This window comes from Pseudophryne corroboree, chromosome 6 (genome assembly GCF_028390025.1).
Source record: "Pseudophryne corroboree isolate aPseCor3 chromosome 6, aPseCor3.hap2, whole genome shotgun sequence".
NCBI classification, from domain to species: Eukaryota; Metazoa; Chordata; class Amphibia; order Anura; family Myobatrachidae; genus Pseudophryne; species Pseudophryne corroboree.
Window position 1 is genome coordinate 360905650 of NC_086449.1, and position 21935 is coordinate 360927584.

Below are 21935 nucleotides of genomic sequence, written 5' to 3' on the forward strand. Positions count from 1 at the left end.
TGATGTATGAGCTACAGTATACAATAGCCATCATAGCATCGCCACGTCTACCTATGGGACAGAAAAACAGAGGCAGTCTCATTGCTTTTCATTCAGACATCATATATTACTAGTGATGTGTACCGGAAATTTTTCGGGTTTTGTGTTTTGGTTTTGGATTCGGTTCCGCGGCCGTGTTTTGGATTCGGACGCATTTTGGCAAAACCTCCCTGAAATTTTTTTGTCGGATTCGGGTGTGTTTTGGATTCGGGTGTTTTTTTACAAAAACCTCTCAAAAACAGCTTAAATCATAGAATTTGGGGGTCATTTTGATCCCATAGTATTATTAACCTCAATAACCATAATTTCCACTCATTTTCAGTCTATTCTGAACACCTCACACCTCACAATATTATTTTTAGTCCTAAAATTTGCACCGAGGTCGCTGGATGACTAAGCTAAGCGACCCAAGTGGCCGACACAAACACCTGGCCCATCTAGGAGTGGCACTGCAGTGTCAGACAGGATGGCACTTCAAAAAAATAGTCCCCAAACAGCACATGATGCAAAGAAAAAAAGAGGCGCAATGAGGTAGCTGTGTGACTAAGCTAAGCGACCCAAGTGGCCGACACAAACACCAGGCCCATCTAGGAGTGGCACTGCAGTGTCAGACAGGATGGCACTTCAAAAAAATAGTCCCCAAACAGCACATGATGCAAAGAAAAAAAGAGGTGCACCAAGGTCGCTGGATGGCTAAGCTAAGCGACACAAGTGGCCGACACAAACACCTGGCCCATCTAGGAGTGGCACTGCAGTGTCAGACAGGATGGCACTTCAAAAAAATAGTCCCCAAACAGCACATGATGCAAAGAAAAAAAGAGGCGCAATGAGGTAGCTGTGTGACTAAGCTAAGCGACCCAAGTGGCCAACACAAACACCTGGCCCATCTAGGAGTGGCACTGCAGTGTCAGGCAGGATGGCACTTCAAAAAAATAGTCCCCAAACAGCACATGATGCAAAGAAAAATGAAAGAAAAATGAGGTGCAAGATGGAATTGTCCTTGGGTCCTCCCACCCACCCTTATGTTGTATAAACAGGACATGCACACTTAACAAACCCATCATTTCAGCGACAGGGTCTGCCACACAACTGTGACTGAAATTACTAGTTGGTTTGGGCCCCCACCAAAAAAGAAGCAATCAATCTCTCCTTGCACAAACTGGCTCTACAGAGGCAAGATGTCCACCTCCTCCACATCGTCCGATTCCTCACCCCTTTCACTGTGTACATCCCCCTCCTCACAGATTATTCATTCGTCCCCACTGGAATCCACCATCTCAGGTCCCTGTGTACTTTCTGGAGGCAATTGCTGGTGAATGTCTCCACGGAGGAATTGATTATAATTCATTTTGATGAACATCATCTTCTCCACATTTTCTGGAAGTAACCTCGTACGCCGATTGCTGACAAGGTGAGCGGCTGCACTAAACACTCTTTCGGAGTACACACTGGAGGGTGGGCAACTTAGGTAAAATAAAGCCAGTTTCTGCAAGGGCCTCCAAATTGCCTCTTTTTCCTGCCAGTATACGTACGGACTGTCTGACGTGCCTACTTGGATGCGGTCACTCATATAATCCTCCACCATTCTTTCAATGGTGAGAGAATCATATGCAGTGACAGTAGACGACATGTCAGTAATCGTTGGCAGGTCCTTCCGTCCGAACCAGATGTCAGCATTCGCTCCAGACTGCCCTGCATCACCGCCAGCGGGTGGGCTCGGAATTCTTAGCCTTTTCCTCGCACCCCCGGTTGTGGGAGAATGTGAAGGAGGAGCTGTTGACGGGTCACGTTCCGCTTGACTTGACAATTTTCTCACCAGCAGGTCTTTGAACCTCTGCAGACTTGTGTCTGCCGGAAAGAGAGATACAACGTAGGTTTTAAATCTAGGATCAAGCACGGTGGCCAAAATGTAGTGCTCTGATTTCAACAGATTGACCACCCGTGAATCCTGGTTAAGCGAATTAAGGGCTCCATCCACAAGTCCCACATGCCTAGCGGAATCACTCTGTTTTAGCTCCTCCTTCAATGTCTCCAGCTTCTTCTGCAAAAGCCTGATGAGGGGAATGACCTGACTCAGGCTGGCAGTGTCTGAACTGACTTCACGTGTGGCAAGTTCAAAGGGTTGCAGAACCTTGCACAACGTTGAAATCATTCTCCACTGCGCTTGAGTCAGGTGCATTCCCCCTCCTTTGCCTATATCGTAGGCAGATGTATAGGCTTGAATGGCCTTTTGCTGCTCCTCCATCCTCTGAAGCATATAGAGGGTTGAATTCCACCTCGTTACCACCTCTTGCTTCAGATGATGGCAGGGCAGGTTCAGGAGTGTTTGCTGGTGCTCCAGTCTTCGGCATGCGGTGGCTGAATGCCGAAAGTGGCCCGCAATTCTTCGGGCCACCGACAGCATCTCTTGCATGCCCCTGTCGTTTTTTAAATAATTCTGCACCACCAAATTCAATGTATGTGCAAAACATGGGACGTGCTGGAATTTGCCCAGATCTAATGCATGCACAATATTGCTGGCGTTGTCCGATGTCACAAATCCCCAGGAGACCAGGGGAGTCCATTTGGGGTAAGCCATTCTGCGATGATGTTCCTCAGTTTCCGTAAGAGGTTGTCAGCTGTGTGCCTCTTCTGGAAAGCGGTGATACAAAGCGTAGCCTGCCCAGGAACGAGTTGGCGTTTGCGAGATGCTGCTACTGGTGCCGCCGCTGCTGTTCTTGCTGCGGGAGGCAATACATCTACCCAGTGGGCTGTCAGTCATATGGTCCTGAGTCTGCCCTGCTCCACTTGTCCACATGTCCGTGGTTAAGTGGACATTGGGTACAACTGCATTTTTTAGGACACTGGTGACTCTTTTTCTGAGGTCTGTGTACATTTTTGGTATCGCCTGCCTAGAGAAATGGAACCTAGATGGTATTTGGTACCGGGGACACAGTATCTCAATCAAGTCTGTAGTTGCCTGTGAATTAACGGTGGATAACGGAAACACGTTTCTCACCACCCAGGCTGCCAAGGCCTGAGTTATCTGCTTTGCAGTAGGATGACTGCTGTGATATTTCATCTTCCTCGCAAAGGACTGTTGGACAGTCAATTGCTTACTGGAAGTAGTACAAGTGGTCTTCCGACTTCCCCTCTGGGATGACGATCGACACCCAGCAGCAACAACAGCAGCGCCAGCAGCAGGAGGCATTACACTCAAGGATGCATCGGAGGAATCCCAGGCAGGAGAGGACTCGTCAGACTTGACAGTGACATGGCCTGCAGGACTATTGGCTTTCCTGTGTAAGGAGGAAATTGACACTGAGGGAGTTGGTGGTGTGGTTTGCAGGAGCTTGGTTACAAGAGGAAGGGATTTGATGAATGCGCTGCAGGTGACGTATAAGGGAGGATGTTCCGAGGTGGTTAACGTCCTTACCCCTACTTATTTCAACTTGACAAAGGCAACACACGGCTTGACACCTGTTGTCCGCATTTGTGTTAAAATAATTCCACACCGAAGAGGTGATTTTTTTTGTAATTTGACCAGGCAGGTCAACGGCCATATTCGTCCCACGGACAACAGGTTTCTCCCCGGGTGCCTGACTTAAACAAACCACCTCACCATCAGAATCCTCCTTGTCAATTTCCTCCTCAGCGCCAGCAACACCCATATCCTCATCCTGGTGTACTTCAACAGTGACATCTTCAATTTGACTATCAGGAACTGGTCTGCGGGTGCTCCTTCCAGCACTTGCAGGGGGGCGTGCAAATGGTGGAAGGTGCCACCTCTTCCCGTCCAGTGTTGGGAAGGTCAGGTATCGCAGCCGACACAATTGGACTCTCCTTGGGGATTTGTGATTTAGAAGAACGCACAGTTCTTTGCTGTGCTTTTGCCAGCTTAAGTCTTTTCATTTTTCTAGCGAGAGGATGAGTGCTTCCATCCTCATGTGAAGCTGAACCACTAGCCATGAACATAGGCCAGGGCCTCAGCCGTTCCTTGCCACTCCGTGTCGTAAATGGCATATTGGCAAGTTTACGCTTCTCCTCAGATGCTTTTAATTTTGATTTTTGGGTCATTTTACTGAACTTTTGTGTTTTGGATTTTACATGCTCTCTACTATGACATTGGGCATCGGCCTTGGCAGACGACGTTGATGGCATTTCATCGTCTCGGCTATGACTAGTGGCAGCAGCTTCAGCACGAGGTGGAAGTGGATCTTGATCTTTCCCTATTTTACCCTCCACATTTTTGTTCTCCATTTTTTAATGTGTGGAATTATATGCCAGTATCAATAGCAATGGCCTACTACTATATATACTGCGCACAACTGAAATGCACCACAGGTATGGATGGATAGTATACTTGACGACACAGAGGTAGGTAGAGCAGTGGCCTACTGTACCGTAATGCTATATATTATATACTGGTGGTCAGCAAACTGTGCAAAGCTTAAATGCACCACAGGTATCGATGGATAGTATACTTGACGACACAGAGGTAGGTAGAGCAGTGGCCTACTGTACCGTACTGCTATATATTATATACTGGTGGTCAGCAAACTGTGCAAAACTTAAATGCACCACAGGTATGGATGGATAGTATACTTGACGACACAGAGGTAGGTAGAGCAGTGGCCTACTGTACCGTACTGCTATATATTATATACTGGTGGTCAGCAAACTGTGCAAAACTTAAATGCACCACAGGTATGGATGGATAGTATACTTGACGACACAGAGGTAGTTAGAGCAGTGGCCTACTGTACCGTACTGCTATATATTATATACTGGTGGTCAGTAAACTGTGCAAAACTGAAATGCACCACAGGTATGGATGGATAGTATACTTGATGACACAGAGGTAGTTAGAGCACTGTACTCCTACTATATACTACAATGCAGCACAGATATGGAGCGTTTTTCAGGCAGAGACAGGGCCGGTGGAAGGTCTCTATGCACCGTAGGCAAAGCTTCAACCTGGTGCCCCCTAACCTGCAACCCCCTGCAGGGGGTGCATTAGGGCTATGAGGAGCGGCCGTTGGGGCGCCCCTCGGGAGCTATAGTTACATCCGCCTCCTATGTGCCTTCACATGACTTGATGTAACTCATGTCGGCACAGAGGAAGCGTTGAGACATTATGCGGCACAGCCTGATAGTGGTAGCTACACCTGATTAGCCCCGCAGCAGCAGCCAGCACAGTGTAAAAGGAGGAGGCCGCATACAGGGACATCCTTCAGTTTTTTGCTAGATGAATTCAGTGCCGCCCTTCAGGAGCTGGCGCCCCTAGGCAGCCGCCTAAAGCTGCCTAATGGTAGAGCCGGCCCTGGGCAGAGAACGTATAATACTGGTGGTCACTGGTCAGCAAAACTCTGCACTGTACTCCTCCTATATAATACTGCTGGTCCCCAGTCCCCACAATAAAGCAGTGTGAGCACAGATATATGCAGCACACTGAGCACAGATATGGAGCGTTTTTCAGGCAGACAACGTATAATACTGGTGGTCACTGGTCAGCAAAACTCTGCACTGTACTCCTCCTATATAATACTGCTGGTCCCCAGTCCCCACAATAAAGCAGTGTGAGCACAGATATATGCAGCACACTGAGCACAGATATGGAGCGTTTTTCAGGCAGACCACGTATAATACTGGTGGTCACTGGTCAGCAAAACTCTGCACTGTACTCCTCCTATATAATATACTGCTGGTCCCCAGTTCCCACAATAAAGCAGTGTGAGCACAGATATATGCAGCACACTGAGCACACATATGGAGCGTTTTTCAGGCAGGCAACGTATAATACTGGTGGTCACTGGTCAGCAAAACTCTGCACTGTACTCCTCCTATATAATATACTGGTGGTCCCCAGTCCCCACAATAAAGCAGTGTGAGCACAGATATATGCAGCACACTGAGCACAGATATGGAGCGTTTTTCAGGCAGACAACGTATAATACTGGTGGTCACTGGTCAGCATAACTCTGCACTGTACTCCTCCTATATAATATACTGGTGGTCCCCAGTCCCCACAATAAAGCAGTGTGAGCACAGATATATGCAGCACACTGAGCACAGATATGGAGCGTTTTTCAGGCAGACAACGTATAATACTGGTGGTCACTGGTCAGCAAAACTCTGCACTGTACTCCTCCTATATAATATACTGGTGGTCCCCAGTACCCACAATAAAGCAGTGTGAGCACAGATATATGCAGCACACTGAGCACAGATATGGAGCGTTTTTCAGGCAGACAACGTATACTGGTGGTCACTGGTCAGCAAAACTCTGCACTGTACTCCTCCTATATAATACTGCTGGTCCCCAGTCCCCACAATAAAGCAGTGTGAGCACAGATATATGCAGCACACTGAGCACAGATATGGAGCGTTTTTCAGGCAGACAACGTATAATACTGGTGGTCACTGGTCAGCAAAACGCTGCACTGTACTCCTCCTATAATACTGCTGGTCCCCAGTCCCCACAATAAAGCAGTGTGAGCACAGATATATGCAGCACACTGAGCACAGATATGGAGCGTTTTTCAGGCAGACAACGTATACTGGTGGTCACTGGTCAGCAAAACTCTGCACTGTACTCCTCCTATAATACTGCTGGTCCCCAGAATAAAGATATGCAGCCCCCTGAAACAAAGTGAGAGGACGCCAGCCACGTCCTCTCACTATCATTTCCAATGCACGAGTGAAAAATGGCGGCAACGCGCAGCTCCCTATATAGAATCCGAATCTCGCGAGAATTCGACAGCGGGATGATGACGTTCGGGCGCGCTCGGGTTAACCGAGCCTTACGGGAGAATCCGAGTATGCCTCGGACCCGTGTAAAATGGGTGAAGTTCGGGGGGGTTCGGTTTCCGAGGAACCGAACCCGCTCATCTCTATATGTTACTGGCCAAGAGAAGTCAGTCCACAGTTCATTCAACAGTAAACCTAAGTTTAGTATATAACTGATTTTTTTACAGTCAAAGAGGAGTTTGTTATGAGATGAAAATTAAATAAAATCAAGTAGGCTTTTACTTAGTAACCCAATTTCCAAGAATCTGCAGGTGGTCTTTGGGGTGTGGTGCCTCCTCCTCCCCCTCCTTTAGAGCTGAATAGATAGCGCTCTCAGCAGGTCTACGGGGACCGGAGCCTGAAATAAATTGGCAGGGCTCCAGCTACACTGTGTGGCAGCAGCTTGTGAATCAGGGTCAGACTCATGAGATTCAGCCATCTGCAGCATGCAGAGTCAGCGTTCACCGATGGAACCATAAAGTCCAGCAGCAGCGGCAGGTGCACCGTCCCTTGCTGTAGCACAGGCTGAGTGGACTCCTTTTGCAGGTGTTAGCAGGGTTCCTGGGACAGGGGCGATTAACTCTGCAGCTGCAGCGGGTGCGCCACAGAGCTCAGTTGAAAGAGCAGCTGCTGTACATGCAGGTGCCCTGTCAGGGCTTGGAGCCCAGAGGCAGGCGTCTCCATTGCCTCTTGGAGTTACGCCTGTGGCTGTCAGGGGTATAATTCTTTCCTCATTTAATATTATTTATTAATGCATATATTAAGTCTCCTGTAATGTAATCTTTGATACTGTGGAGTTTAGAATTATGCTTTCACTCCTTTCACTACTGCACCTGAATCTGTTCACTGGAATGGCACTACCTCAAGAAGCTTCAGCAAAGGGAAAATGAGTGGTAGCTCAGATAATAATTTGTGTTTACTTTAAGTCCATGATTCTCGTTCTCCAGGATCTGTGCAGCACCATTTGGTAAATAACATATATTTATAATGTCAACACCACAATGTTGATACTAGGATGAGGACAGGCACCATGTTGACGTGCTTAAAATGTCGACCTGTTCACAATGCCGACGGTTCGGGTTATGAGCTACTGGGATGGTTAGTGTTAGGCTGTATGGGAAGGTAATGGTTAGGCGGAGGAGGGGAAGTAGTAAGGGTGGTGCAATAGAAGGAGAGAAAAGGTTAGGGGTATGGATTAGCACAAATTAAAACAGGTGGATTCCTATGTGTTAAGCGCTGATCCTCAAGCTGCAGCTGCTTCCCCTTTCTAACTGCAAACCAACCTCATGTGCAGTAATATCTCAAAATCAAAAGGAAAAAAGGGGAAACTGCAGCGCTGCCCACAATATTCAGTCCTATCTACCACTCAGGGGCGTATATACCCACTGGCCAGGATGGCACTCGCCAGGGGCATCAAGCGAGGAGGGGCGCCGCCCGGTGTTGCCACCCGTGGCCAGGGGGTAGTCTCACATTTTAGATGCAAAACCAGTCCTCCAGTCCCCGTGCAGTTCCTCACCCGCAGTCATGCCTGGCAACAACTACAGCAGCAGTAGCGGCAGCCAGTGTTATTTACCCTGGTGTCCGGCGGCTCTACACAGCACTAAAATAAAGAAACTGCATAAACTACTGCCAGGAGCTGTAGTTTATGAAGAGTTTCTTTACTGTAGTGCTGTGTGGAGCCGCCGGACACCAGCGCATGATAGTCACCCAGCCATCATGAACAGCGTCCAACGGTACCATTTTGGTGTATAAACACCTTCCTCATGGACTGCATGGTACCATTTATGGCATTTAGCATACTGTTGTGCCACCATCAAGGATTGATGTATGTCTTTTAATGATTTTTATTATGATTAAATCACTTTTTTTGCATTAATGTGCTGGACCCCATGTTTACAGAGAAGGACATCAGGTGGCGGCCCTAACCCTCCCTGGTGGTGCATAAACCGAACCCCTCTCTCCATAGACTAAACCAGTCTAACCCACCCTGGTGGTGTCTAAACCTAACCTCCCCGCAACCTAACCCTAACAAACCCCCTCCGTCCGGCAGCCTACACTAGCCTCCCCAGTGGTGCCTAAACCTACCCCTCCCAATAACCCCCCCGCCCCCGCGGCCTACCTCTAAGAGTCTCCGGCATACTTATGGCTGGGATGTCTGCAGTAGGGATCCCGGCCTCAGCATTACTGTGTGGTGTATTGTGAGTAAGGGATTACTACTGTGTGGTGTAATTTGAATTGGGGGTACTATTGTGTGGCCATGCCCTTTATTTGGCATACGCACCTTCCCGATTTCAAATATGGGGGGAAGGGAGGCGCCAGTCCCTTACTTTGCAAGTGGTGCTCGAACCCCTAGATACACCCCTGCTACCATTCAAAGGATCTTCAATATATAAACAGTTCTCAATTCATAAAAGTCAAATAGATAATCGCATTAATGTTATCCAACAAGGATCCACAATATACTGCAGCTTCCTTTCAATAAAAACAGCTTTATTAAAATATACTTCTAAAACTTCTTTTCCAACACTGGGGGCATTCAATCATGGAATCAGGCAGGAGATAAACCGTTCAGCTTCTAGGTGTCATATGCAGGGAAGACAGAGCTCACCAGAACCTCAGGCTTCCGATATTATGCGGTGTCCCTAGCAACCAGGAATTACATTACCCGCTGTAACTTTCATATACACTGCTGGTTGTCCTGTGTATTGTCGGTCCCTCCGCTCCCTCAGCGCTGCAGCGCTGCCGCTTCCTCTGCACCGTCTCTCTCCGAATATCCGCTCCCCCTCACTTCCACTCATGCAGCCCCTCCCCCCTCAAACATTGGGGCAATTACACTGGAGGGGAGGATGGGATTCTGGTGCATCAGCCAACCCCATCCTGCAGCCCTTGAGAAGGGGCACCAGTCCCTCAGTGATATCTCACATAGTGGTGCATTACAGAAATATATGTACTTGTGTCATTTAAAAGAAAACCTGCATTTATATAACTTATAATGCTTTTAAATATAGCAGTCCCTAAACAGTTTTTCTAATGGGAATTATATGAATTACAAATGTATTGCTAACCAAATGTTGGGGATACAAATAAGGTTGAGACCCACTGGCCTGGGGCATATTCAATTAAGCGCAGTAATATTCTTTTCTGTGGCACCGCAGGGCTTTATGTATTCAATTAGATACAAGAATTTTAGCTGCAGTAATTGCTACAGAAACTAACACAGCTTTTTTTGTCGCAGCTTCAGAACAGGTGCAAATTTAGGAAAAATATATATTTAAGGTAAAACTGTTGGGACTTGTTCAGAGCAACTGGGACACTCCCCCACTGACTAATTAGTCAATTGAAAGTTTTCACTTAGCTTAATTGGGCCAATAATTAGGGTGCAAAATTGTGACTGAGAGACGACGCAGGGAGGAGATGATGGTGTGGCTGAGAGACAACTCAGGGAGGAGAGGATGGTGAGCTGAGAGACAACTCAGGGAGGAGATGATAGTGTGGCTGAGTAACAGCTCAGGGAGAAGATGATGGTGTGGCTGAGCGACGCAGGGAGGAGATGATGGTGTGGCTAAGAGATGACTCAGGGAGATCACAGTGTGGCTTATCGATGACTCAGGGATGAGATGGATATGATGGTGTGGCTGAAACATGTTTTATATTGCAGTGATTGCCAATAAGCGGTGCTAAAGAAGCCTGTGAGCGGACGGTCCCGTACGAAAGCCCTCACCGCTTTCGCGTCCCGTCCCCAGTATGGATGTTTAGGTCACGCCGGACCTGGCCACATGGGGATTCCCGCTTACCGTCAGTATCTGCCTGTTACTGACTCCACCCACTGCGCAGTGGGTGGGTTTACGCTGCCACCACCAAACTACTAACCTGCCATGGCATTTGGAACCACAGTTCTGCTCTGTATGTGTCGACACGCCGCCTTACCACACCTTTGTGGTGTTGATGAATCCCCAAACGTTGCTTACCCAAGCACAGCACGGTAGCAAGCCGAAGGCGGAGCTTGGAGACGCTGGTTACACCCTGGACAGGAGGAAAACGGGGCTAGATTTCACCTAGTCCTGCAGGTCACAAGATGAAGCAGTCTTCTTGAGGCAGATGATGTTTAATGCCATACACAGCCTTCAAAAAGGCTCATCAATACAGCAAGATGTTACAGCAGAATGAAACTGGTATTATACCCTGAAGCTCACAGGCCTCCTATTTTTATACAGTAAAATCACAAACCACAGTCCTTTCCATCCAATCAGGATATCCTACAAAATATAAATAAATAAATTACATTTTTAAAGGATTTAAGTGCAAAAAAGCAATTTCCTCCTTCCTGTCACTCACAGACAAGGGGGGTAATTCTGAGTTGATTGCAGCAGGAACTTTGTTAGCAGTTGGGCAAAACCATGTGCACTGCAGGGGAGGCAGATATAACATGTGCAGAGAAAGTTAGATTTGGGTGGGGTGTGTTCAAACTGAAATCTAAATTGCAGTGTAAAAATAAAGCAGCCAGTATTTACCCTGCACAGAAACAAAATAACCCACCCAAATCTAACTCTCTCTGCAAATGTTATATCTGCCCCCCATGCAGTGCACATGGTTTTGCCCAACTGCGATCAACTTGGAATTACCCCCAAAGTCCTTGTAATTTGAACATAAATCTGCATAGTATATAGGCCCTCCTTCCGAGTTGATCGCTCGCTAGCTGCTTTTAGCAGCATTGCACACGCTAGGCCGCCGCCCTCTGGGAGTGTATCTTAGCTTAGCAGAAGTGCGAACAAAAGATTAGCAGAATTGCTCAAAAATCTTTTCATGCAGTTTCTGAGTAGCTCCAGACCTACTCCTAGATTGGGATCACTGCAGACTGTTTGGTTCCTGTTTTGACGTCACAAACACGCCCTGCGTTCAGCCAGCCACTCCCCCGTTTCCCCAGCCACTCCTGCGTTTTAGCCTGACACGCCTGCGTTTTTAGCACACTCCCGGAAAACGGTCTGTTTACGCCCAGAAACACCCACTTCCTGTCAATCACACACCGATCAGCAGAGCGACTGAAAAGCGTCGCTCGGACCTGTGTAAAATTGCTTCATTTTGTGTGAAAGTACTTGGCGCGTGTGCCCTGCGGCCCATACGCATGCGCAGAACAGCCGGTTTTTAGCCTGATCGCTATGCTGCGAAAAACGGCAGCGAGCGATCAACTCGGAATGAGGGCCATAGTGCAGCCTAGGAAATGTTACATCAAACTGTTGTTACAGGAAACTCACTAGTTTGCATTCGTAAAACACAATCTGATTAACATCTTCCTCTAAGGAACTCACACCCAGCCTTTACCTGCTGTGCACACAGTGCACTGTTCAACATCAAAAAGGTTTTGTCATTCACACATCTGCTAGTAGAGGGCAATTAGCATTCCTTTTCCTAGTCACAGAAGATAGGGGACCCTTATTCAGACAGATATAGTAAGTGCATTTTTCCCTTTAAAATACAGGTGAGCACATCTTAAATATAAATATATTTAAACATGCAATCATACAACTGTGCACAGAGCACTACATGTGACATGTTAAAACACATCATTAAACATATGAAACAGTCCACGCCCAGCACCATAAGTACGTTTAACAGTGAAGCCAAGCGCCTATTGCCCAAATGGTGCCTGGCAGCTGAGGCTTAACCCCTTCAGTGCCACGGCCACCATTACACATGTGGCTGGGGGGGTCTCTCCGGCCACACCTCCCCCCCCCCCCCCAATTCAAGCGGGAAAACCAGTGAGCCATGTCCCAACGATTAGGCTCCTGGTCCCGCAGTCTCTTGGGGTGAAGGGGACGCTACCTGGGGGGTGTAGGCTCCGGCCTATACAGTTCATCCATATTATGTTGGGCCGATTCTTGTGGGGACACAATGTTCAAATAGTCCACATGAAGTCCAAGTCTCCACCACAACAGTCTGTCAATTCTCCCCAAGCTAGGTTGCAGCCACCTAACAGGTGGGTGGTAGGTCACCACTGTGGGGGGCCAGTTACACAAGCAGAGTACAAACTGGTTCACTGTACACACAAGTGCCACCCAAGGTGTCCCAATTGTGGCATACCCCACCTCCTACCATAGCAGTGTTCTGCTCAAACAGGCCACAGAGTGCTCCTGCCTATATGGCTCTTTCTGGCTCAGTACTGCTCCCAGTCCATGCACTGGCGCAGTAGTTCATACCACAACATCCTGGTCAAGAATGTGCGCCATCAGCACTGAAGCGGGTACCAGAGCCTCCTCCAATGACTGGAATGCCAACTCACAAGCGGGTGCAGAGTCCACTGACTTGGGGATGCCCTTCCTAGTCATCTCTGTAAGGGGGTTCACTACAGAACTAAAGTTGGTGACAACGTGTCCGTAGGGCCTTACAGGTTCTAAGCTCAGTACCAGTTTGGGTGATGTGGGCCAAGGACAGCCTCTGGTCGCCTCTGCTTTGGGCCTACCCCTGTCTCCTCCCACATGGTGCCCCAGGCACTGCACTTCTGTCACTCCTATCTGGCACCTGTCTGTCCTAACTGTCAGACCTACCCTCCAATCCTCCTCTGTCGACCTATGACTCGGGAAACCTACCCTGTCACCTATGTCTGCTGTTACCTCTTTGTCCGCTACCTGTACCACAGTGATGGCGGCCAGACCACCAGCCCCTGGATAATGTGTGGCATCCACTGCAAGGAGGCTGCGTGTCTTCCCCGATCTACTGCGCACAGGCAGAGGACCTGCTATGTCCACAGCAACTTGCTGTAAAGGTTCTCCTATGGCCAGAGGCCCAGAGACAACACAACCGCTGGAGTGCCCCATCTGCCAACGCATGGCACCAGCCTTAGAGTTGGTCTAGGCGTCATCCGACATTCCAGACCAGGGTAAGCTCTGTGTCAGGCACTTCAGGGTACGGTCTATTTCTGAGTGGCTGTCCAAAGAGGTTTCACTGGCAACCGACACCGGTTGCGCAGGAAAGTTCCCTGGGGGGACCAGCTGGACACGTTCCCTATCTGGTCTATCCCCTCACACTTTTCTGTCTACCCTGTACCTGTAATCTTTTCCTCTGGGCTGGTTACGACTGTGGTTTGCTGTGCTGGCAGGTGTCTAGCAGCTGTAGTCTTTTCCTCTGGGCTGGGCTGTGCTGGAGTAGCTGATGTCAACGGTGGTTGTGGAACTTGACTCCGGGAAATAGCGCCAGCAAACGTGGTGATAATCCCACCACCCAGATTATTTCCTAGGACCACATCAGTTGGGAGACCATCCATGACGGCAACTTCTCGCAACTCTGGTCCAGGTCCCCAGTCCAGATAGACTCTTGCCATGGGAACCGTTTTCTCCATTCCATCTGCCAGGGTGACCTTGGCAGTGCGACCCTGCAATACTGCAGCAGGATCTATAAGGTGGGGGCTCACTACAGTGATTGAGGCCCCAGAGTCTCTTAGGCCTTCCCCCTGTAGGGGTCCCATGTGGACCGGCTGCAGGTGCCTCCACATATTGTGTAGGGGCTGTTTGGCCATGCAGGTGACTCTCTCCGCACTCGCCACACTCCATCGGACTGACTGGAGAGGCAACAGTCTCTGTAGGCTCATCTCCACTCGTCAAACAAGCGAGCCGGGCTCCAGCACTCGGAATTGGGGCACGAGTCTGGGGTGCTTGGAATGCAGGACAGTTCATCCTCAGATGTCCGATTTTCCCACAGCCGTAGCACTTCTCCAGTAGTGGCACCGATGATCTCTGATCAGTTGCAGGGATGCTGCAGTGCGGTTGCTGGCCAAGGGCACCCGGGTTGGAAGATGCTTGCTTTGGGGGGCGATGAGCTGAAGAGGGGTGTCCCCCTGGTGGTACAGTCTTTTGGAGCTGGCTGTTGCTGGCGCTTCTGCCCCTGTGGCCGAATTGCCACATACTTAGCACATAACTGGGCAGCCATCTTTAAGCTGGGTGGCTCCCGGTCTAGCACCCACTCCTTCACTTCTGGGGAGCACCTGTGGTAGAATTGCTCCCTGCAGATCAGGTTGATCAGTGCGTCCCATGTAGTGGCTTCATAATCCTTCACCCACTTCACCACGTACTGCCGCAACTGGGTGGCGAACTGCTCATGGGTGCTGTTAGGGTTCTTGGGCAAGTCTCTGAACTTCTTCCTGTAAGACTCTGGAGTGATGAAGAATCGCTGGAGGGGGGCCTTCGTGGCCACTCCTTGATAGGCCTCCAAGGCCTCTCCATGCAGAGTGGGCACAAGGTGTCTCACCCACTCCAACTTGGGTAAATCATGTAGTCCTTTAAAAAACTTGTAAATGTCCATCACTGTCCCCATCACTGTCTGCAAACTTGGCAAACTGAATGCATCCCAATCTGTGTGCAGCACCTGACAACGGCTCCCGGGGTACCACGGCCTGTGATGCCCGCTCATCACGCCACATCTGGTTGATGATCAGGCGCTCCTGCTCCATTGCCCTTTCCCCCAATTCCACTAGCCGATCCGCTAGGCTATCCGTGCGGCCCCCCCCTGGGACGTTGGGATCCTTGCCCTGCTAGGGATTGTTGAGAAACATGGCTGCTGCGAGATTGGGCAGGGCTTGTGGGTCTCACCAGGTCCGTACGAAGGTCCACTGTTGGGCCGTCCTCTCCGATGCTGACGCCCTTAGCGCTCTCTACCTCCATCCGGCGGGACTCCTCCAAGCTCATGAGTGTTGCCCTCATGACGCTCTTTGACACATTGGAAGGGATCTCCACACCCTTCTGCCGACACACGATCTCCAAATCGTCCTTAGACATTCCGCTGAAGTCCGCCATCTTGTGCGTTCTCCTGTGCTGCAGTTACTCCTCTCCTGAGTAACTCAGCTTCTCCAATCGGGTGACCCAAAAGCCGCCTGGGATTATCCCACCGCTATGCCACCAATTTCTGTGAGCAGACGGTCCCGTACGAAAGCCCTCACCGCTTTCGCGTCCGATCCCCAGTACACAGAATGGATGTTTAGGTTACGCCGGACCTGGCCACATGGGGATTCCCGCTTACCGTCAGTATGCGCCTGTTACTGACTCCACCCACTGCGCAGTGGGAAGGTTTACGCTGCCACCACCAAACTCCTAACCTGCCGTGGCGTTTGGAACCACAGTTCTGCTCTGTATGCGTTGACACGCCACCTTACCACACCTGTGTGGTGTTGATGAATCCCCAAACATTGCTTGCCCAAGCACACCACTGTAGCAGACCGAAGGCGGAGCTTGGAGATGCTGGTTACACAAAGAGAAAAGGGGGTACGAGACTGCGCTGAATTTGATGGATACAACAATGTTGGTATAATAAATAAAACAGTTTTATTCCTAAAATTGATACAATGGATATATATTAAAAACTAAATTCATAAAATAGGTACATGACAGAAACAATTAATATAGTTTCTGAATTTCAGATAGACATTCTAAAGGGTTACCCAATTCGCCAGGTGAAAAGAATACAATTGTGGAGATTTATGCAGTGACCGTTCCAAATATTTTTCCCCTGTAGTGTTATAGTCCAGCTTATATAACAGTCTCAGATTTTAAGCAAGATCCAATGGATGGACTATTTACCGTTAGAGGGTAATGTGCTCCGGAATCTTTGGTGGAGAGCTCCTCATGCGTTACGGTTGGTACAGTCCTTTATGCAGTACTTGCTGTGTGGAGTCTGAGAGTTAGAAAGGCCGTCTTCCCCAAAGCTTTGTCCAAGACGGCCTTTCTAACTCTCAGACTCCACACAGCAAGTACTGCATAAAGGACTGTACCAACCGTAACGCATGAGGAGCTCTCCACCAAAGATTCCGGAGCACATTACCCTCTAACGGTAAATAGTCCATCCATTGGATCTTGCTTAAAATCTGAGACTGTTATATAAGCTGGACTATAACACTACAGGGGAAAAATATTTGGAACGGTCACTGCATAAATCTCCACAATTGTATTCTTTTCACCTGGCGAATTGGGTAACCCTTTAGAATGTCTATCTGAAATTCAGAAACTATATTAATTGTTTCTGATATGTACCTATTTTATGAATTTAGTTTTTAATATATATCCATTGTATCAATTTTAGGAATAAAACTGTTTTATTTATTATACCAACATTGTTGTATCCATCAAATTCAGCGCAGTCTCGTACCCCCTTTTCTCTTTGTGCAATACATACGGGAGTGACTTCCCCTTTTTCTGAGACTGCAGCGTGACGAAACATCTCCTACCTAAAGCGCCCGAGTACCCCTGGGTAACCAATTTTTTCACAGATGCTGGTTACACCCTGGACAGGAGGAAAATGGGGCTAGGTTTCGCCTAGTCCTGCAGGTCACAAGACGAAGCAGTCTTCTTGAGGCAGATGATGTTTAATGCCAAATACAGCCTTCAAACAGGTTCAGCAATACAGCAAGATGTTACAGCAGAATGAAACTGGTATAATACACTGAAGCTCACAGGCCTCCTCTTTTTATACAGTAAAATAACAAACCACTGTCCTTTCCATCCAATCAGGATATCTTACAAAATATAAATAAATAAATTACATTTTAAAAGGATTTAAGTGCACAAAAGCAATTTTCTCCTTCCTGTCATACACAAAGTCCTTGTAATTTGAACATAAATCTGTTACAGGAAACTCACTAGTTTGTATTCGTAAAACACAATCTGATTAACATCTTCCTCTAAGGAACTCACACCCAGCCTTCACTTGCCGTGCATTGTCCAACATCAAAAAGGTTTTGTCATTCACACATCTGCTAGCAGAGGGCAAATAGCATTCCATTTCCTAGTCACAGAAGATAGGGGACCCTTATTCAGACAGATATAGTAAGTGCATTTTTCCCTTTAATATACAGGTGAGCACATCTTAAATATAAATACATTTAAACATGCAATCCTACAAATGTGCACAGAGCACTACATATGACATGTTAAAACACATCATTAAACATATTTTTAAACAGTCCGCGCCCAGCGCCGTAAGTACGTTTAACAGTGATGCCAAGCGCCTATTGCCCTAATGGTGCCTGGCAGCTGAGGCTTAACCCCTTCAGTGCCACGGCCGCCATTGCACATGTGGCTGGGGGGGTCTCTCCGGCCACAAAGCCCTATAGGCGGTGCTAGACAAACCCAATAGGTGGTGCTAGACAAACCCAATAGGTGGTGCTAGACACGCCCCTCTGACGGTGCACCCCTAATAAAATGGCCTGTGCACGCCTATGGATGTGCCCAAAATTGAACCAATGCTGTTAAATGGGTTATTGATTTTAGAGGGCAATAAGCTTTGTGGGGTTTTTATGTATTAGTGTCAACAGGAAAGAGCTCCATGCCACTTGATGTATTCGCAAATGTACACAAACATTCAGTGCATCACAACAGTTAGTATACAGCATGAGAACCTCACATCAAAAGAACCTGCAAAAGTATTTACATGCATTCTCACATGCAGCATGTTGTGGAAAACCAACCCTATTTATAATACAGAAGAGTGTGTGTGTGTGTGTGTGTGTGTGTGTGTGTGTGTGTGTGTGTGTGTGTGTGTGTGTGTGTGTGTGTGTGTGTGTGTGTGTGTGTGTGTGTTCACTCACTGGCTGACTGTCTTATCACTAATTCTCTTACTTCCCGATATGTTAGGAAGCTGAAATGTAACATAGGAAAACTACGTAATTAGAATTTTAGTAAACCTCCCCTCGGGATGAAAAGGGGTTTGACATAATAACGTCATCACCGATGCGTGGCTTGCGTTACGGGAACGATAACGCCCAAATGGACAATCGGATCAAAATTTGGATTGCACCTCCAGTGTGTAGAATTTCATAAACTACAAAAATGGTTCTGTCACTTTCTACCATATCTGCTACGGGTGTTCCTCGGGTAACGCCAGGAACCATGGATTAATCTTTACTTACATTAAGACGTCTCAAATTTACATCTCTATAGATTTACCAAACTTTTAACACTCATATGTACAACAGTGAAAATCAGAAACTCCCGTGCGAAGAACAGGTAGAACAGCTAATAATTACATATAAACCCTATTTTAGATATTCTGCAGCTCAATATAATTTATTCAAATCATCCAGGACAGATGGGGGATGTGCACTACAAGCTCCACAATGGCAGGGGTCGCTGCAGGGCGCCAGTCCAGTTCGGCATTATGGACCATTCTGTTTTTTCCCAATCCCACATCTGTAAATACTGTACTTTCCAAGATCAATACCTAACATGTCTTATTAGTGCCTACCTTAAACTGAGTTGAAATACAAATAAAATATTAACAGACTGGTTTTACAAGTTGTCCTTAATAAATAACGTTATATGAGATAAGATGAAGGTCACACAAAATCCATCCATACAGCACTACCTGTATATATAACTATTGTGTAACATATTTTACAAAGTGAAAGTATTTTTAGTTATGTCTAAGGGATACGGTCTTTAGGCCAACACAACTTAGGGCGACAGTCATTAGGTCGACCACTGAAGGTCAACATGCATTAGGTCGACATGGTCAATATGTCGACATGGTCATTAGGTCAACATGTACTAGGTCGACAGGTCAAACGGTCAACATGAGTTTTTCACATTTTTTTTCTTAATTTTTTGGCTTTTACCATACTTCACGATCCACGTGGAGTACGATTGGAATGCCATGCGAGGGGACACGGTGCAATAATTGTGGTTCCCCGTTACTTTACGAAGAAAACTATAACAAAAAACAGTCCAAAAACTCTTGTTGACCTTTTCACCTGTCGACCTAGTACATGTCGACCTAATTCCCATGTCAACCTTCAGTGTTCGACCTAATGACTGTCGAGCTAAGTTGGGTCGACCCGACGACCCATACCCATGTCTAAGGGGTCTATTTACTAAGCCTTGGAGACAGATTTAAAAAGTACCAACCATACAGCTCCTGTCATTCTTCACCCACAGCCTGGAACATGGTAGTTATAAGCTGGTTGGCTGATACTTTACCTCTCTGTACTTGATCTCTCTTCAAAGCCGAGTTAGATCCCTGAGTTACATAGTATACTATACACACGTCTGCCGGAACAACAATCTGTCTATACGGCACTTAAATGAAAATAATACGGTAATTCTGTTTATATAGGTTCACTTCAGAACAGCAGGTTACTAGCTACAACAGTGTCTGCATTTCAGTGTGATCAGGAGAGATGACACAGATTTGGGTTTGCTGCTGTCAGATTTGCCTTAGCTTTTGTTAGGTCTTTGGACCGAAAATAGATACATGTAATTATTATACTACCGTATGTCGCAGCCCTTGAATATCCAGCGGATAGCTCCTCTGCTCTGCTCTGCTGCTGCTGCTATCTGTCTCTGTCACCACACCAGCTTCTTCTGGCTTTTTTTTTCTTTTTTCCCGGCACTAGCACACAGACACTCCCCTCCCAGACAGCGTGTAATAACAGCAGCAGGCTGCCTGCCAACAGGCGAGGAGGAATCTCCAGCTTCAGGCATCTTCCCCATCCAGCCTGTTTCACCTGCCTTCTAAACAACTGGCACTTTAACACAGTCCCTCTGCAGATAATCACAACCTAAATATATGGTTTTATAGCTGTTTAATGGACTGATTGTAGGAATGGTTAATGCACTATAATATAATTGAGTCGTCACCCCCACCCGAATTTTGGTTAATTTGCTTACAACATTGAGGGTTATGGCGGGTAAATCATGCACTATGGTGGTCATTCCGAGTTGTTCGCTCGGTAATTTTCTTCGCATCGCAGCGATTTTCCGCTAATTGCGCATGCGCAATGTTTGCACTGCGACTGCACCAAGTAAATTTGCTATGTAGATTGGTATTTTACTCACGTCATTACGAGGTTTTTTCTTTGTTCTGGAGATCGGAGTGTGATTGACAGGAAGTGGGTGTTTCTGGGCGGAAACTGGCCTTTTTATGGGAGTGTTTGAAAAAACGCTACCGTTTCTGGGGAAAACGCGGGAGTGGCTGGAGAAACGGAGGAGTGTCTGGGCGAACGCTGGGTGTGTTTGTGACGTCAAACCAGGAACGACAAGCACTGAACTGATCGCACTGGAAGAGTAAGTCTCGAGCTACTCAGAAACTGCACAGAGAAGTCTTTTGCAATATTGCGAATCTTTCGTACGCAATTTTGATAAGCTAAGATTCACTCCCAGTAGGCGGCGGCTTAGCGTGTGCAAAGCTGCTAAAAGCAGCTTGCGAGCGAACAACTCGGAATGACCACCTATAGTAATAAAAAAAAAGAAAGAGGAATAGACATAACAGCTAATCATTCACCACAGTGAAAAATAATCTTATAAATATTACAGTGTAGGAGATGAATAACAGGTTGAACTCGATGGACAAATTGTCTTTTTTCAACCTCAGAAACTATATTACTTTATCATTTTATAGGCGCCATTTGACTCCAGCAGCATGTTATTTCAATCATCACTGCATTAGCGCCATGTTAGTTCCACCTGGTGCTTGTACCTCCTGCTGTCGGGGGACTGGGTGAAAGATGGAACAGTCCAGACTCCGGAACGCCATCTCGGACTAGTTCCCTACAGTGACCACTGCCGTTGTGGGGTTCTGTGTACACGTCTCCCTTTACTATTTGCTGTGTGACAGCTATCACAGACATGGGAATGTGCACAGACAGCTTCACAGCTGCAGAGGTCACAGCAATGAGCCAGTCTGGAATTCCGGAGTCCATACCATTCCGATCGGACTACTCCCAGTATCGCTGCCTGAGTTTAGCAGCTGTGGGTCAGGAAGAGGCTGTAATGTCTTCCTGCACAGTTTGCTGTGTGACAGCTGTCACATACAAGGGAAGAGAGAGCTCCACAGCAGCAGAGGTCATTGCAGGGAACCGGTCTGGTGTTCTGGTGTCCGGACTGCTATGGCTTTCAACCAAACCCTGCTGTTACCTTGTGCTACCCACATCACAGTGAGAGCAGACTCAGTATAAAAAAAGAAAAAATAACTTTATTACTCCTTTATGCTTTCACTGCTGGACCTGTATCAGTTCACTGTAATGGTGAATCTTCAAGGAGTTTTTGTTAAGTTATGTTGAGTTATGAGTGGTAGATAAGATATTAATTTTAGATTACAAGTAAATCAACAATTCCCTTCCCCCAGAATATGTGCAGCATCATTTGGTAAAGAAC

The 21935-nt window shown here is 47.4% G+C and overlaps 1 protein-coding gene across 1 annotated transcript in view; it reads right to left on the reverse strand.

The window, feature by feature from the left end:
- The window catches only part of LOC134932324 (uncharacterized), a 176556-nt gene extending 156425 nt beyond the window's left edge, over positions 1-20131 (reverse strand). The window contains exon 1 of the mRNA XM_063926646.1: positions 20053-20131. The gene's annotated coding sequence lies outside the window, so the exon portion shown is untranslated. The remainder of the gene's footprint in view (positions 1-20052) is intronic.
- Between the last annotated feature and the right edge of the window lie 1804 nt (positions 20132-21935).